This window comes from Pteropus vampyrus, unplaced genomic scaffold (assembly GCF_000151845.1).
Source record: "Pteropus vampyrus isolate Shadow unplaced genomic scaffold, Pvam_2.0 Scaffold164, whole genome shotgun sequence".
Lineage (NCBI taxonomy): Eukaryota > Metazoa > Chordata > Mammalia > Chiroptera > Pteropodidae > Pteropus > Pteropus vampyrus.
The window spans coordinates 1,527,331-1,531,541 of record NW_011888945.1 but is presented as its reverse complement, the minus strand read 5'-3'; the positions used below and the strand labels follow the sequence as shown (position 1 = coordinate 1,531,541).

At 52.3% G+C, this 4,211-nt stretch overlaps 1 pseudogene; it reads right to left on the bottom strand.

Moving 5' to 3' along the window:
* Positions 1-3,643: 3,643 nt before the first annotated feature.
* LOC111745759 lies at positions 3,644-3,759 on the bottom strand (annotated as a pseudogene).
* Positions 3,760-4,211: the final 452 nt, after the last annotated feature.

The window sequence follows — 4,211 nt, the reverse complement described above, 5'->3', positions numbered from 1 at the left end:
AGATAGAAACGAAATAACATAGGTAGGGGCTCTGGGGAGCTCACATTAACCCCCAGCTTTGTGTGAGTCCGCGTGTTCAAGGCCTGCCGACGTCTCCTAGTCCCAGCTCGCCCTTTGTGCCCTGACCGTGTTATTGTCATTCAAAATACCCAGAAAAACAAACTTTATAGAATCCATTTCCACATTGAATGGAAACATACAAGTCTGCCTCTTTCAACAGAAATGCTTTCAGAGTCCACCCCTCTGCCCACCCCATCAAATTCCTTCTTCCTTAAATAAAAGCCTTTTCTCTCTCACTCTCTTTTCCCCCTTGGCAGTGTTGTTCAGCAGGTGGTATTATGTGGAGGTTTTTCCACAGTGGAAGCCTTTGGTGACCCTCATCTTAAGGAACTGCTTAAGCATTCAATAATAGCCCACACAGCGGCTCTCTAAAAATAAACACGTGCTTATAAAGAATTTAACCTGAGGACGCCACACTTTAGAGGAGAGGCCATCCTTAATGGACTCTTCGTGCCGAGCGGTAAAGGAGTCCATTGCAGCTGAAAACTGACAGCCTCTCATTGTCATGATACCGGGGATATTGTTAACAGCTGGGCCAGGTGGGCTCGGAGCAGTGGTGGTGATGGTGACTTGCCGGGGACGGAGAAGGAAAGGCACTTCCTGTCGGATTACTTAGGAACAATCTGCCCGGTGACCCCATCTCCCCCTGTGTGGGGCTCCCAGGACAGACTATTAGTCTTTGCACCATCATTTGCCCACCTAGGAAGAGGGAGAGGTGGACAAGGACCGAGGAAAGAAGGGGTCAGCTGTGGGACAGAGCCAGGCCTGGTTTCCTGTTCCGTTTTTGCCCCTTGCTGGATGTGAGACTGTGAGGCCCCCAGCCTCACGTCTGCATCTGTAACCAGGAGATGCTACACCCACCCTCCCGGGGCTGCTATGAGCATTAGCGAACCTCCAGTGCACAGCCTGGTGGACGCTGAGTGATCAGTAATATATGGTGGTTGCTATGACGGGTCCACCTCTCTGGAGAAAACAGGCAGAAGCATTGCTGATACGGCCCGAAAAGAGAGGAAACTCGATGTGTTCGGTCCCAGTAGACAGAACTGGGAGCCCCAGGGGTATGGTGGGAAAGGCCCGAAGGTTGGGTGGGAGTTCGTTTGAGGTTATTTCCAACTATTGATGCCGTAAGTGTCATGTCTCATGTTCTCCCCACGACAGCTCGTGAGAATGTCATTCCATTTCACGGGCGAGGAGGCTGTGACTGAGCTGTGGGTATGTCCCCCAGCCTACAGGGGAAGCAGGAGTTCAAAGTCAGAACTGGGCTCCTGCTTCCCCACTCTACTGCTTCCCTTACTGGTCACTGTCTCAGAATTCCTCCCGCAGAAACGCTTACATAGCCTGGAAAGAATAAACCGTAGCCTGGGTATTCCGTCGGCTTGCTCATCAGCGCGAAGTCCACTGTTTCCCATGGCACGGATTGCCTAAATGGTGAAGGTACAGGTAGGGGAGAGATGGCCATGCTAAAGTCTCTGCACAGCTGGGGGGCCCCATGTGGATGACAAGTTAGAGATGGCCAGACAGCGACAAGTGTCGTTGACAACGGGGAAGGATCTGAACCCCCACACACTGCTGGCGGGCAGTAAAATGGCGCTGTCACTTTGGACGACAGTCTGGCAGTTTCTCAAACCGCTAAACACAGCATTAGCACAGAATCCAGCAACTGCGTTCCCAGGTCTGCACTCAGGAGGAATGCAGACATGTCCATGTGAAAGCGTGTACACACCTGTTCACAGCGGCAGCATTCGCAACAGTCAAAAGGTGGAAATAATTCAAATGTCCACCGGCGGATGGGCTGGACAAACAGAAGGTGGTCCATCCGTACCATGGAATATTATTCAGCCATCAGAAGGAATGAAGTACTGATACCTGCTACCGTGTGGAAGAGTCTTGCAAAAATTATGCTCAGTAAAAGAAGCCAGCCACGTAAGCCACGTATTGCATGACTGCGCTTATAGAAATGTGCAGAATAGGCCAATCTATAGAGACAGAAAGTAGATTGCTGATTGCTTAGGGCTGGGGGCATGAGAATGCTAGGAAAAGGGTTACAGAGTTTATTTTTTCGGTGAAGAAATGTTGAAAATTGTCTGTAGTGAGGACAGCACACATCTATGAATATACTAAAAACTGTCCAATTGTATAGTTTAAATGGGTGAATCGCATGGTTTGTGATTATGTCTCCATAAAGTTGTTATTTAAAAAAAAAAAAGAGTTGGAGAGAGGAGGGTGCCTGAAAAAGAAAACCGGGGCGCCATTTCCAGAAGGTTGGGGCGTAGGTGCCGGGCAGGGAAAACATCTGCCCACTTTCACACGGCTGTCGACTGCCGCGAAGGCTAAGTGACGTCATGTGGAAGGGTGCCTGAGTGTGGAGGGGCCTGGCGGACACTGGTCTCTCTTCCTTTCCCTCCTCCGTGAATGCCGTAGTGGAGACGCAGACTCCCGGTGGATCTTCCGAGGGCCGTAGGGGCCCTCCGTGTGGCCATACCGTGGGGGCATACCGAGGTGCCTGCCGAGGTGCCTTCCTGCTCGAAGATGGGGAATCGGTGCCAGCCAGCACTTCTGCAAGCGGGAGGCAGGTGAAAGCGTCTCGTAGTCGACAGTGCTGGAAGATGTTTGGGTCCCGTGTGTGTGTGAGTCTGGCCAAGACACTGCCCGCCCCGCCCCCCGTCCCCACCATCCCCGCTTCAAAGAGCGTCTGATGTGGTCGGATTTCTATGGAACTCGTTTGGGAAATAGTTGAACCTCTTATCACCTGTAATCAAAGTGTCAAGAACCCGTCAAGGCCCCAGAGCCTGACCCTTTTGTCTGGGGCACAGCAGTCACACCCGAGATGTAATTCCGGATCTGATTTGTGGTCCCCATTGTGCTGACCTGGCCTCTTTCCACCTGTCCCTCAGCCCGCCCCACCTCTGAGCCAGTGGGTCACACAAAGTGCTCCAAGGCCACTTGGGCTTGGGGACCAGGGGACGGCAAAGCTGGGAAGGTATCTTGCGGGCCTGGGAGAAGGTCAGTGAGGCTGTCTGGCCTTGGGGTCATCCTGTGCCTTGCAAGGACCCGACAGTTTCCAAGAGAGGGGATTTGACCCTCTTAGAGCCTGAGACAGAATCTCAGACAGCAGAAGGTGCTGGCTCTGACACGGGGTCCCCTCCAAAGACCCAGCCCTGCTTGGCTTCTCCAAGACCACCAGCTAGCCAGGACACTTGACCTTTCTGAGGACCCAGCTCTTTATCTGTGAAATGGGATAATGAGGATTGTTTTCTGAATTATGGTGAGATTTCAATGAAACGAGTTTTGTGAAAACACCTAGCAGAGTGGCACAGAGTAAATAGATGCTCATTAAAACTTATCATCATCATCATCATCATAGTCATCATTGCTATGGCATAGGTAGCCTCACACCTGAAATCGTTCTCAGGGAGATGAGTCCCTATGCAGTGTTGCATGCTAGACCCATTTCATGTTTCCTGGAGTTGGGAAATGGCTTCCCCGCCCCCTCCCCCTTTTTTTTTAGGCAAGGCAGCCCTTGGTCGACCTCACAGATTGCAAGGAACTTGTCAGCTTACAATCCCTTATTTTTTATTTTTTATGCCTACAGCACCTGGTCTTCCTAGGTGGTCTCCCATCCAAGTACTAACCAGGCCCGACCCTGCTTAACGTCCGAGATCGGATGGGATTGGGCTTGTTCAGGGTAGCATGGCCGGCCGTAGGCTTCCCCCGCGTTTTGGCAAGGAAATCGCGATGTGTCCCAACGACTTAGACGGGGTCTGGTTCCCCGAGGAGGATACAATAGAGATTAGGTTTCAGCCAGGATTGCTTGGAGCACTTGTCTCTTTCCTGTCCCTGGTGAGCCCCTGCTTTCCCCTGAGATGAGCTGGCACCGTTTCAGCAGGAGACCTGGCAGGGCGTTAATGAGGGGCTTGTTTAAAAAGCCAGAAAACATCACCCCCAGACATCCACCTAATATATTCATGCCATAGGTCATTGGCTGGGGTGCCCTAATTAACAGGATCTGCCTGTCGGTGCCAGTCTTGAGGGCGGTGTGTGTCTGTGAAGACACTCGCTGCGTCCGTCAGCCTAGGCAGAGCTCCCAGGCTGCCGGCCAAGCAGAGGGCAGGGGCCTGGGAGCCGGTGCCGGCGGCCAGCTGAGGAATGGT